A 14305-nucleotide genomic window follows, 5' to 3' on the forward strand; every position below is an offset into this window, starting at 1 on the left:
CTCCGCCCACTGACCAATCCTCAGGTTATTCCCGCCCACTGATTCTCCACCCACAGTTCCCCTACATTTCTTTCCACCTTGACCTCTGACTGGAACCGCCACGTTATCACTGAGTTAATTAAAACTGCACACAAGGTCTTAAAGCAGGAAAGCATTACCTTTTTTTTTATAATGAAGTGTTGCAAAGTTCCTGATTTTTTCCCTTGCAAACGTTTCGATGTTTCCAGGTTACCTTCTTCAGGGCAAAAACTAGTCCAGGCCCTCTTTCTGTCACTCATTGGCAGAGATAGCATAATGCTCATAGAGCGTTTTCTGTACATGCCCCTAGACTCTGAAACAGTGCTTAATTTGCGCTGGTGGTTTCCGGTGCTCAGCACCCACACTTAATTGTCAGTACCGGCGTTTGTGACAGTCTGCCACAAGGTGGCGCTGTCTAGCTAATTTAGAGATGACCACAACAACAGTTAATAATTAATTCAATATACATTAAAAGTGACTAATATCTGCCAACAAAGCCATAGTTATAGGTGTGGGGGCCTGAAATAGTCCGAATTGTCACACTTATAGGAGTACGATGGTTAATAGTTGTGTTGTTACTATCATTGGCAGCACAGCAGGGACAATGTGTGGTGCAACTTGTATTGGCCTCCTGAGGAGAGCCCTGGCACGTATGTTTTTTTTTACAAATTAAGCACTGCTCTTGAATGGCGTGATTGCCACTAACAGCTCCAGCTATTACTTTTCAATTCAGGAAATATCTCCAAGCCGGCCTCTTCGCCACCATCTTACCTTCCTAGTGACATCTCCCTCTCTTTTCCTTCATTGCCTCTGCTGGCTCATGCATCACATGCGTTTCTCACGACAGTGGTTTGTTTCCCATTGTAAACACACCCGCATGCCTCCTTCCATCATGTACCGTCAAGTCTGGTATGCATTCTTTGCTAAATTCAGCTCTCTGAGTTTCTGTTTTTTATAAATACTCCCTCAATCCATCATGAAACTTTTCATAAAAAAGTGAAATACAGCGCCCACTCTTGACCTCTGTGCAACCTAAATGCTACCATAGTGTATTTCAACAAGATCAACTCAGCCTTTCATCCTCCAAGGGTTGTACATTGACAGACTTTTTTTTAGAGAGTTTTACATAGCGCGAACTAGACCCAAGACATCAGGGCGTTTTACATGACGACCAGTTTCGTTATAAAAGGACACAATGATTTTTTTATTAGGCATGGGGAGATTAGGCGATTTGCCCAGAATCACAGGACGTTGAGGGTCGTTGCCGAGACTCTAACCCAGTTCTCCAGCTTCGAAGTCGACCGCTCAAGCCGTAAGGCTACATCCTCTCCCCAATTGATGTGGGTAAAAGCAGCACTAAAGGAGTTATAAAATGTCAAAACCGCAATATTCATTGTTAAACAGAAACAGATTTTCGACAGGATTCTGGCATGCATCCAATGGCTGACCAATGATGGCTGATCTTCAATATGTTGCTACATTTGGAGGTGCTCATGTTTAAGTGTAAAGGGGCTCCCACTTGGTACGCGTGTCTGCAGCCACAGCGAGTCAATACTGACTCCTTCAATAGTGTGACCTTCCAGTGCTTAAAGGGCTTTAGGCTGTCTTACACTCATGGCTTTGCTTAGAGACCGAGAACTTTTGGGCTCTCTGGGTCCAAATTACTACCATTAGGGAAGACACTCCAGGCCAAGGTTACTGGCCATAGCCTGTCCCAAGAGAACGGCAGCGGTAGGTAGATTTGACGCAGGTTGGCTAGAGCGACAGAGTAGCATCACCCCCACATCAGGAAGTTTCCCACCGGCTCCACCTCCAGAAGAGATGTCAGTTCAAGATGCTGACCCACGCCTACAAAGCCCTGCACAACCAAGGTCCAGCATGCATCAACCACTGCCTAAGCTTCCACCAACCCTCCCGACACCTGCGCTCCTCCTTTCTCTCGCTCGCTCTCAGCCCCGCATCCACCAAAGCAAAAGTGGAGGTCGCTCCTTCTCTGACCTCACGGCAATGTCCTGGATCGACCTCCCACTTTACCTCCGAACTTCTTCCTCCCTGCTGGAATTCAGGAAAGGGCTCCAGACCTGGCTGCTCAACTGACCCCCCTTCTGCCTCTGGGTTCTCAGCGCCTGGAGATCCTCGTGAGTGATCAGCCGCGCTTTATAAATCCTGTCTGATTGATTGATTGAGTTTGACAGTCAGCTTCACGTCATTGTTGCGGGGTTGAGTTCAATGGCTGTAACTTTGGACTGAGGGCCTGCTGGAGCATTCTACTGCAGGTGAGGTGTCCAGGATCTATGGACCTGAATATGCTCTTCTCAGAGCTAGAAGAGTTACAAAGCGTGCTCTTCTCCCAGGAGGTCCTACACAATGATGTAGCATGTTTAATGGTATAAACATCCTCAACAATACTGTCTCAGTGGTACCAAACTCCAGCATCCTGAGCTTCTTCCAGTCATGTTTCGTCAGTGCTCTCTAACATCCTTAATCTGTCCACTTCCATACAAGTCTCACCTCGGTGCTCTAGGACCGTGGCAGTAAAAGACTCATCCTCAAGCGTATGTGTGACCATCCCTAATGAGCAATATCTGAATTCTTTAGGGTACCTGTAGCATCACCTCTCCCAGCATTGCCAATTCAGAACCAAAATCTGGAGGAACCAGAAACTCCCGATCCGCCAGAGACCTCTTGCTCCAACCTGCAGGCTTGCGGAAAAAAAACTACAATCGTGCCTTCTCTGGGGCCGCACCAAGAGTATGGAACTCTCTCCCGCCCGCCATCAGAAGAATCCCCTCACTGGCACACTTCAAAAAGGATGCCAAAACCTTCCTTAAGGCAAATTCCTCGCTTAATTTTCGCATCAACCCCCAGAGACATCTGACACGATCGCTACGAGTAAATGTATAATGCAAAATGTACATACGTATCCTCTATCCCTTATGTACCCAGCACCCCGCCACCTCCTACCCTATTGAATACTTTTGAGACTATCGCCACGAGTAATATGTATAATGTAAAATGTACATACGTACCTTCTATCCCTTATGTACCCGCCCCTTCCTATACTAATGTGTATTTTTTTGTGACTTCAGACCTATTGTATACAGTTTTGTTCCTGTAAAGCGCTCTGATACCCTAAGGGGTCAAGTTTGCGCTCTATAAAACACTAACATAAATAAATAACTACTAAAGGTGCAGTATTAAGCATTCCCTATCTTGCATCATTTTCTTTTTCTTTTTTACTATTTACTTCAAGGCACTATGTTTTTTCATGTTTACACATGTTTATAGAGATTTACAGATGTTGGCACTAGGCTACCAGCAGGTTGCAGGGCAAAGAACATAGAACCAGGAATGTGTGATCCATCCACAGCTGGACTGGGACACCTTCTGGAAACGTTTTTCATTGTCTTTATGAGAATTGATATATACTTCCCTGCATAGTGTACACTGAAACCAAATTGAGTCCTAGCACTTAAAGGTTTTCCAAAGTTTTCAGCAGATAATCGAACAAAGACACAAACAGAAAGTAATTTGGCCAAGATCCAAGAACTTGATCAAGTAGAGCAGGCAGGACTTTGACCTCGGATTTCTGGATCTAAACTTTGCAATCCAATGGCTAGAAGTTATATCAGGATTCCCTGCTTATTGCACAACAAGGGGCATTTTGGAAAGTTGCCTTCAAGGGGTGAATCCCGTCTTGCTTATCTGCTTCTGTATTGATATCAAAGTTCTGAAAACTCCTGAAATCCAAGCAGCTGGCGAATTCCCTCATTTTGTCATCAATGTTGGCAAATTCAGCACCAGATATTAGTCAAAGATGAGAGTTGCTTTTTTTTCTAAATACCCATTTTATTTTACAGTTAGTAAGGGCTTCCCTTGCTATGTGGACGTGGGTAAAACACACAAATGTAAAACAATTTGCATGTACCCTTTGGTGAACGTATTATCCAATCTACAACTTGTTTTCTAGCATTTTGTAGGGGTTATTCGAAAGAAAATCAGCTGCCTTTTTTCAGATTAGGAGATTGTGAAAAAAGAAAGGCTGAAAATGAACTGTTGTAATCCTACATATCATTGTTCCAGTCATAACTGCAGACTTTGGTGCTGGGCATCCAGGTTTGAGTCTTGGCATCGGCTTAGCATCCTGTGATTCTGGGAAAATCACTTAGGGCCTGGTTATGAATACGGCGGTCCGTAGGATTGCCGTACTTGCAGTGGCGGTCCAACCATGGCGACCACTGCGGGCCAGCCTGCAGTATTCTGTCTGTGGCGGTCGGACCTCCTGTGGGTCCTAGTTCTATTTAGTCCTATTTTCACTCTGAAGAAGGTTGACCTCAGAGAGAGGTCTATACCGAAACGCGCGTCGGTGCTAATTCAACAACCATTCAGACCAGGAAATTTATCTAATCTGGTCATTTGATGAAGGACTCTCGGGCCATGTTTTATTTGCGACTTTGAATATGCAAAACACGGATTTGTTACTGCCTAACTTTTATTTTCCTGGCCTATAGAAAATGACCTCTGGTTGTTTTTATTGATCTGTGATATTTCTGCTAGAGTGACTGAAGTGTGGGATTGATCGGTATGACTTTTTGAGTGAATGGGAGTCTGACTGAGTTGTTTTGGGGGTGTTGGTATCTAGGGGTTCCCATTGATTTTTTCATACTTCAATGCATATATTGTATCATGGAGTTCTTTCTTTTGCTCATATTATATTTAAAAAAATACACTATTTTATGCGTTAACAAAAATTAATACATTTGTGATGTTCACTCTCATAAGAAAGATGTAACTATGAGATTTGTGGGGATCCCGATTGTGTGGGTTGTATTGTGACTTTTTGCGCTTTTCCATATATGATTTAACTCATTGTTTATATTTAGTTAACTGGCAGGGTTTTGTTTTGTTTGTAGATTGCTGTTTTTCCACTGACTTGCTGGTACATTCGTTTGCAGTGGCCCTCTTTGCATTATTTTTGTGGTGGTCGGACCGCCACAGGACCACCACATTCACCAGGAGCCAGGGACCCACGACAGTGACGCAGTGGTCAGGCACAGTAATATGCTGGCGATGCCGCATATTACAACTTTCATTTCCACCACCGTTTTCATGGCGGTGAGGGACCTGGGTTTGCCTGCAGGGGGGGGCACATATTGTGACCCCATGGAATTGAACCCCCGTTCCTGCACGGTATGGCATTCATGACATGGTGCACGCCACACCATGCAGGAGCGTGCTGCAGGCGCTGTCACGGTGGCGGTCTGCCTGTTAGGGTCTCTTATGAGCCTAACAGACCACCGCCCATCCCACCGCCCATCCACCCTGGATTGCGCTCGTAATCTGGCGGGTGGGCGCACTACAGGCTTGGCTGTCCTCCTGACGGCGCGGCAGAGGCGGGAAGAAAGGAAGACCATCAAACTCGCAACTAAATCCCCCCTTGCCTATGGACAGCGCCTGGATACCATCAAAAGGGATTAGCTGACATATACAAATCTGAGTATTTATTTATCTATTTATTCATTCAATTTATTTATAAGATGTTTCTTATGTCTTCTGGTGCTTGTCGCACAAAAGACAAAAGTCCATTAAATTGTTTCCTAATTGTTCACTTCACAGTCATGATTGTTCTGACAGTGGTTTAACTCAGTAAACCTTAAACTGGTTTGACTGGCAGCTTAATCCTCTGTCCCCTCTCTTTATTCCACTCAAAAATATAATTCCTACGTCCATAAAACGAACTGAGCCCAGCTAGGCAAGAAATGCACGAAGAATATTTCCAAGTTTACCTTTTGCAAAGATTTTCTATGCAGAGTGGTAAATGTTTGCAGAATATTTCTCTACATTTCACCTTTTCTGAGTTTTTCTATGCACAAATAGCCACGTGAAAAAATTTGCAAACTTCACACAGTTGTACATTTATCCACAAAACTTCCAGAAAGGTGCAAAATACCAAGGCAACTTTGCACACTCTAAGTCTAGACACTAGCTAGCCCATGCAGACTTTTCACTCCCTAAGGCAGCAGCGAGGGGCACTCATACCTGGCGAATGCAGGGAGTTAATTTTATTCTTTAATGTGGTCGACTCTATCCTATGTCGTTGCTCAGCGATTCTGTACACCTGGGGGCTTTAAATGTGAACAGTTTTTTACTGAACACTGCATGGTTGTAAGAACTGAAGGAAGGCTTGAGAGGAACACTAAGACACCGTAGGATTAAAAACCGCCATTTTCTCGAGCCATGTTGCTTTGGGCGCTACCATGGCTTTCAAACAAGGAGGGGTGCTTGTCTCCCTCGCCCTCGCTCCAAGGTGAATTCTTTGTTAGGTTGTTTTGACATTGGCAATCTCACATGAAGCCCAAGAATGCACCATTGCCACGCTATGCAACCACCCACAAACATTTAGCAGGCAGCGTGTCAACACGCGACAGGCTACGCACGCTTTGTAGTACCTGAGACAGCAGGTGAGGGAAGAGGAATCCAGGGGCCAGGTGAAGAGGCTGGGTGGCTAGAAAACAACTCACAACCACCAAATGCCTGGGTCACTAAGTGACATCACATACCCTTTGACCCCAGATGGGAGGTCAATGCCCATGCCCCCCCACCCCACCTACACTTAAGCCCTGAGCATCCTATTACTGTTGAGGTCTAGAGGGGAAGGCAAGGAGCAGAAATAGACAAAGTACAAATGATTCTAGGAGCCCTGTTTCTTTTGTGTTCCTGCCACTACGGACAGGGGTAGCAGGGTCAGCACCACAGCTACTACAGAGTAAGCGAAGGATAGCAGCGGCTACCCCTTGCTACTCGAATCTATGTCCATGTTTAGATTGGACCGATGTTACAGAGGGACAACATGTTTGATTTTGTGTCTGCATCTAGCATAGCTTCTCTGTTTTTATGAATCCCTACCATCCCTGCTAGTGTTAGTCCTTCTTCTGCTTTCATGTCAAGGGGCGGTGACTATCCTCCCAGATCCTTATTTCCTCGCTTCATTGCTCTTAACACAGATGCTGCTCCTTTTAGTAGGTCGCAGGACCTGGTACTGCTGTAAGACTGGTCATGGCTGCAGAATTACATTTTTTATGCCCATGCTTCAGCCCTTAGAATGATGGCTCCCCGCCATCTTGGTGTCAAAGTTTCTGATTGGGTGTTGTCGTTACTCGCTCTTTCGAACCATGATTTGGGTTGAGAATGCCCTTCGGCTTGATGCTTCAGTGCTTCACGGTTTTCGGTTCTCGTGCTACTGATATTGCTTCCGTGGCGTCGGGCCAGCTATGGCACAACCTCGCCCCACTTACCTGAAAACGTACTCTCGGAGAGCCTCCAGAGCAGAACCAAAAAACAGGAAGTGGGATGTGTTGTGCCTCCTCTTGTATGGGTCAGGGGTGAAGGAAGTCGGCCATGTTAGGGAGGGATGGGAGAACTAGAGCGCTAAATTGCTTCTGGCATTACAAAGTGGTCCTTCTCATAGACCCGCATTCACAAATGTTGTCTCAAGCAAGGCATTTCCTTTGCCTGTGCTCACGTGTCTACGCTCTTACTACAGAAGCATGAAGATGGCCAACGATGCCCTGTGGAGTCACGCAGAACCACCATCACCCATCAAATGGTGAACATTCAGTGAGCCCCCGGGAGAAACATGTGACCAGATATACATAGAGATTGATCACAAAAAATAACTGGGAATTACTCACTGACATATTTTGCAACTAGTTTTATTTTTGTGAGCTGGCCTGTGTACTAGTCTAATAGGTTGCACTGAAAAATCTCTGGTTTTCAAGGGGGTGTTGCAGAAGGACCTACCTCATGAATATTAATCAGGCAAGTTGCTATTTTGGTCTCCTTGTGATTGGCTGCACAAACCAGCATGTTTCTGTATGATCTGATTTTTATATTGCAAAAAAAAAAAAAACGGGCTATCAAAGCGCCTTGAAATGAAATCGGGGTAGTCTACATTATTTCTGTGTATACAGCAGTGTTTTCCAAACTGTGGGTGGGTCACGAGCCGAATTTTGGCGGGTCACTAAAGTCTAGCCAATAAAAATGCCTTTAAATTCTGTGTTTGAAGTGTCACATTTTCTGCTACAAAGACAGAGGTGGAAGGTCAGGCGCTGTCTTCTGACAAACTGCTGCTTATATTTCTTCAATATGGGATTCAATCAATCAATCAAAGCATTAGTATAGCGCGCTACTCACCCGTAGGGTCTCAAGGCGCTGGTGCTTACAAACCTCTTTCACTCTGCACTCAGAGAAAGAAAAGTAAAGAGATTTATGCGAGGATCTTGCTGGAGGACAGGGAGTGTGAAAGGAAAGGTGGTAGGACGTTATTCTTTTGTAACTCACAACAGCATGTAAATACCCCTAATTAACCTGTACACATTCAGCAGTTAGGCAAGCACACATTAAGAACTATTTTTTGGACATCTGAAGTCTGATGGAAACAAAGATTTTAATAGGATCAAAACACTTTACTTAGTGATACACAAATGATAAATATTTACTGAAAGCCGATATCCGCACATCATTTTTGTGCAATTTAGTTTTATCAGTAAAAATATAGGTTTGAGCAAGTTTAGTGGCCATTTCAATGTGAAATATGCTGTTTGTAAATTACAGTGCACTAATACACAATGCTGTAGTTACATAAAAAAAATCCACCACCTCATGTTCATTAGAGCTAGGTGTGTCGCGAAAGTTTGTTGTTCTAAAAATTGGATTGTGGTTGTAAAAACTTTAAGAAGCAGTGGTGTACCTGATTACAAGAGAATTGTACACATAGTTCACACTTATACACTCCTATACACATATACGTTAAAAATAAAGAATTGTAGTATAGCTCTACCTGTAGTTTGACTTATACATTGATATATAAAAAAGATTTCTTATGGTTGAAAAATACATTAAAACGCGTTGATTCTGGAGGCTGACTTCTGTATGTGAAAGCACAAAGACTTTGGAACACCATCAATCCTAACCTAAGACTGAACCCCCCAACCATGAGATGTTCAGAGTCCGTAAAACTTAAATCCTCGTTCTGACCTTCTATTGAGACCAATATGGAAGAAGGGTTACGGGTAAGAAGGTCAGACATGGTTTTCACCAAGCCCTAATTGGACACAAACTTCTCCTCCCAACATTTGATCTGTAGTGATCTATCTGGTATACAGTTGTATGTGTTACACAAGTGCTCGGCCTGTTCAGCACTAAGGATTGCATTATCTAGTATCAGTCTTTTAGGAGTAAGAGACAGTTCATATCTTTTTCAACACATCAGATGTAGGGTTTGTCCATATCCCAGGAGGAAGCGAGTCCTGGAGTGAGGACATGGGCTTAGACTTGGCCAGTATAACAGGATGTTGATTTCTGAAGATAGTCCTGTCAAGGGGAGGCTGTCGGAGATGTATAATGAGGGACAACTTTAAGAAGGGACAACTATTGAGCGCAGTATTTTGAGGGCAGAGAATGCGGAGGTCCATGCGCTATTGAAACCAATATAAATAGACCCCATGCTTCAGTACAAACAGAATAGAGTTCTTGTTGCTTCTAAAATAAGTAATATAAAGGGCACGTACCAGGCCTATATAGTATGTTAATGGACTGACTGACCAAACACGAGACGGGGATTTTCCCCAAGCGTACAGCGTGGGGCCGATTTTGCCTGAGATGCCAGCAATGCCAGGGTTACAGGCAGGCGCCATGTAGGTTTCCACCAGACACGTGCTGCAGTTAGTTACACCGCGGGCAAGTGTCTTCTGACTGCCCTGTTAGTTAAGACCGAATGAAAGTGAGATACACCACAGCAGTACATAGCTGGATCCGAACAACCAAGAGCCCTTTACAATCCTTGCTTTTAATATTCAGAGGTGGTGGTGGTGCTTCCGGTGTCCTGCATTAAGAGACAAGGCTGAATACTGGATATTCTAAATTATGAATGAAGGCAGAGTATCACTTACCAGGAATCGAGGCAGGATGGAATGTGTTTGTGAATACAGAACAATTGGGAAGGTGTCTGTCAGTAACACCCAGGTATGAAGCAGCCCTGTCCGAAATAACGTTTTGTTAATCATTTGCTTAGAGATATTGTAGCCAACACACTTTTCCAATGAATATATGCACACCCCCGCCTTGATTCTTGGCTGAAAGTAGTTATCGAAGAAGCCTAGGTTGAGGGAAGTAGTCTGTGTGTGATGTAATAATTGTCTTGAACAACCTGTGCTAGCTGTTTCTACATAGATATGAAATTAAACCTCTCTAGTCATCCTCTACCTGTTCAGGTTACAGGGAGAACCATGTTGTAACCTGTACTTAGAGACACTGGTAGCCATGTAGTACTTTCCACCTTTTCTTTATGGGTTCCATGTCAAGGTAGCATCAACAAACTGTTATGAGGTCTCTCGACAGTCGGCATCACCCAAGACAGACTCTGAGGGGAGTCGGATGCTCCTGTCTGTTCATGGACTTGGAGGGAGGTAATGAGTCTGGGTGCGTCTCTTGTAAGTCCACAAGAGAGGGAACCCATATCCACTGCTACCATATGAAACATCAGAGTACCTGTTCCACTAAAACCTGCAGCAGTGACAAGTTTGCCAGTAAATGTTTTTGAATGATAAATCAAGATTAGTGATAAGACAGATAGATCAAGAAAATTTCAGTATGTAGAGGAATCCCATTTTCTTTTGCGTCTCACAATGGCCTTATTGTTTGAAATGTCTTACTTTACATTTTCTTCCCATCTTCCATGCCTTCACCCTTCTCCATATTCTGACTCCAATCAGAGAACAAGACTCTATTTATAATTTTTTTTATGTGCATAATTCGGAGGAATACAGATCTTTGACTTATGTTCATTGATGTCCAGTGGCAGCTGCCAAGGCTCCCGGGTAACGGATCAGGTGGGAGGGGGTTGAGGGAGGTAACCGGGGGCCCCGCGGGGCACAATGTAAACATTTTTTTTAAAAATACACTTACCTTGCCACGGGGTTCCTTGTCCCCCTTCCAGCTCTCCTCCGTCTTGGACTCCAGAAGGCACAGGCAGGTTTCCCTGACTAATCATAACGCTTCAATGCAGCGTTGTGATTGGTAAGCCCCAGGCTCCCCTGACCAATCACAACGCTGCAATGCAGCATTGTGATTGGTGAGAGCACCATGGTTCGGCGCTCAGCCAGGGACTGGGTGTCTGGGCGAGTGCCAAGTCAACCTCTGTTTCCTAATGTCAGAATTAAAGTCACGTGTTCTTTGGCACTAATACCAACATTTACATTAAATCCAATGCATCCTACTTAATGCAAAACCTTTTGAGTTGTAAAGGGTCAAGCAATAAATTATTAAGACCCAGAAATGTTGATCAGAAAATTGATTTCAGCTCCCTACTTCCCAAGCTACCCCTGAAAACTGTTCAAATCCCCACACTTCCACTGTCACTAGAGAAATACCTGAAAATGGAGGATTTATTCACATGTATATATCTAGAGATTGCAAGATGTACACCATCCAGAGATTGTACAGAGACGAGGCTGAGGCTTATGCTTCTTGATCAACACATAGTAAGCCCTGCCACCTAGTTTCTTTCCCCCCAGGTTTGGGAAAAAGAAATATCGACCACTGAACTCAAATCTAAGAGTAATATGGTAAGCTGTAACATTATTTTCAACTAATATTAATATCAGTAAAACTCCCTGACCGAGACAGATTGAGCTAGTTTCACAAACTGCAGTTTGGAGTATATAAAGAAGTACTCCAGTACTATTACTTCAAGTACTACAATGTGCAGTTCATGAACTCCACCTCTTTTGTCTTTTCTCAATGGAGATGTCTGCCGGGTGTGGGAGTCTCCACACAGGGTACAGAATGTAGTAGTAAATGTGGAAGGGGCAAAGGGAAATGGCTTGAAACTGGGAATAATTACCACAAAATGGGTGGGGTTTATGAAAATGTAAAGTGGGCTTTAGGAGGGACAGACTAATTCAAAAACACGCCCACAAAAGAGTAAGTCAATAGTTATTCAGAAAATACACTTCAAATTCTACCACAGCTCAGATAGTGACAAGACAGGCTGAAATGTTCCTCCAAGCCCTGGGATAAGTCAGACACCACAAATGGCCAATCACTCTTACTGTAGCACACTCTCACAAACAATTAATGAAAGCAGTGAAGAATACTAAGGAAAAAATAGAATTTCATGTGAAAAATTGTTAATGCCTTAGACTGTTTTTAGCTAGCAATATTAGGAATTACAACAATGTTTACTTGTACCTATGTTCTTTGGAGGATCCAAACATGTGTTTCACCTTTGCCTCCTTTATACAGAAACCCATTTATATTAGGAAACATCTTAATTATATGCATTTACCTTTCTTTTGGCATCTTAAGTGACTCCCTGATGGCCCAGCATGTTTTTTCTACCTTCACCCTCTGTTACTGTTAAGTGCCTGACCATGGGGTAACGGCCTGGTAAGTCTAGCATAATGTTTTATATTTTTTAATTCTTTTTTTATAAAGGTTATAAAGGTAACATCACGTGAGACTCAGTGATCACAGTACAGCAGTGATTTTTTTGAAAGTTGTGTTTTAAAATAATATAAAATAAAGTGATACTTTAATTTGGATGTATGACGTTACAACGCATACTTTTACCATGCATGCCTTTACAACGCGGTTTTTACAACGCATGCCTTTACAAAGCATAGTGCTTTGGGGCGCTGGATAGTGAATAGTTTAATTTACTATTCCAACTCCAGTCCCCGTGGATAGTAGGGAAGGTGTTGGATAGTAAATTAAACCTATTTCCTATCCTAGAGCGCCCCCCAGCGCAATGCGTTGTAATGGTTTGCGTTGTAAAAGTTGCGTCGTAAAGGCACTGCGTGGTAAAAGTTGCGTTGTAAAGGATGTTTCCCCTTTATTTTATATTAACATGGCTGACCTTAGGTAGAAGTTTTTGTTTGATAGAGTTTAGTGGCTAACCAGGGGTCATCACAACACAGAAACTCATCAGTTGTTGATAGGTTCTCACCAGTACAGTTTGAATGCACTAAGCTGCACAGGCACTTTGTGATCCCATAGATTCAATCTAAACTTATTAAATCACACCAGCACTTTAGAACAAGTTGGCTGGTATCATATTTTGCTGTACGTTCATTATGGTTTTTTTGTTGCAGCTGATGAGTCTTGAAATGTCTTACAAATCGTGTGATATTGTGTTTTTAGTGTTTTTAATTTGCTATTTTATTTCTATTCTGTGTTGTACATATTGTATTTTATATCTTGTCCTCTATCGACGCTGAGTTTTAAAATATTGCAATGCCTTATGTCTAATGTTTGCTTCCAATGTTATTTGTACATTTATGGTTTTATTTCAAAACTGAATACAAATTTTAAGTCAACACTACTGAGTCAAATCCTGCTTGACTGTGAGATCCTGCTTGACAGGTCTGCTAGATTGACATGTGACACAGGGGGTACATTTGAAAGGAAGGGAGACAGGATGCCAAAACAATTCTTGCATATCCACAGCCTAGTTACTGAGAAACCTTATTTTAATTCTACCAGATTTCTGCCTGTGGGTTCATTGTGAGAACAGTGACTGTCCCAAACTGGATTATAAAATTAGATATGGGAGGACACAGGAAGTTACATACTCCAGCTCCCACATCGAGAATTTAAGGTCGAAATTCTGTGTGGCCAAAGACTTTCACCATCGTCAAAATGCTCAAAGTGTGTAGGAATGCCCTGGAAACTTTTTTTCTGCCAGATTTCTGGATTTTTCCATACAACACTAGGGGCACAATTGAAAGGAATTGAAACAGGATCCCAAACAATTCTTATGAATATACTGTCTTATTGATGGAAAACCCTACTTTTATTCTACCAGACATCTATCTGTAGGGTTATTGTGAGCACAGTCACTGCCCCAAACTGGTTTTTAGTGTTAGATGTTGGAGGACACTAGTAAACTTCCCACATGCAGCCCTCGGAGCCTAAATTTAGGGGCATATTACCAAGGGCCTTATCGCCGTTTTAGCGGGAATTTTTCCCGCTAAAGCGGCGATAATTTTATCGCCCTTTTACCTAGCTGTCGCTATCACCAGTTAGCCACAGCTAGTAGGAGATAGCGATCATCTTGCGGCCCACTTTGCATGCGATATTTATCGCTAATGACATGCAAAGTGGGCGTGCCAAGATGTTAGCGACTGTAGACAGTCGGTAACATCGCTATCTCCTATTACCTACAAAGGCGTACTTTTGGAAATAACGCCTGCCCAGAGCAGTTCTTAGCCATGTTATCCAATGGTAG

Source organism: Lissotriton vulgaris, chromosome 4_1 (assembly GCF_964263255.1).
Source record: "Lissotriton vulgaris chromosome 4_1, aLisVul1.2, whole genome shotgun sequence".
NCBI classification, from domain to species: domain Eukaryota; kingdom Metazoa; phylum Chordata; class Amphibia; order Caudata; family Salamandridae; genus Lissotriton; species Lissotriton vulgaris.